Below are 559 nucleotides of genomic sequence, written 5' to 3' on the forward strand. Positions count from 1 at the left end.
TTTCAGACTTGCAAATGCAGTCTTTAACTATTTAAGGGTTAGGGGCACGGGGTGTTGTGTGAAAGGATACATCTTCCAGGTTCCACTTGTTGTGTGAATGCAACTCTCCTAATACTGTAAGGTTTCAGACTTGCAAATGCAACCACTAATCATTTTAGAGTTAGGGCCCCAGGGCATTGTTTGAAAGGATGCATTTTACAGGTTCCCCCTGTTGTGGGAATGCAACTATGAGGGGGTGCAGGTTTGGCTTTAGGGGGAGAGGGACCCTGATTTTTCAATACCTGGCAGGATTTCAGGCTTGGAAATGCAGTCACTGAAGGGTTAGGGGGTCCGCCTCCTGGACCCCACTTTGTCTGTTCACACAAACTGAGGGATGCTGCTCTGCACACAGATGCTTTTGTTTGCCTGGAAGAACATGCAACACAAAGGCGCAGGGTGTTATGCAAAGAGAAACATCTTCTGGATTCTATCTGTTGTGTGAATGCAACTATCCAGGGGTGCAGGCCTGGGCTAGGAGGACCCCAATTTCTCAACAGCTGGCTAGGTTTTAGGCTTGGAA

This window comes from Crotalus tigris, unplaced genomic scaffold, assembly GCF_016545835.1.
Source record: "Crotalus tigris isolate CLP2741 ecotype Arizona unplaced genomic scaffold, ASM1654583v1 scf7180000020932.1150333, whole genome shotgun sequence".
In the NCBI taxonomy this organism is placed as follows: Eukaryota; Metazoa; Chordata; class Lepidosauria; order Squamata; family Viperidae; genus Crotalus; species Crotalus tigris.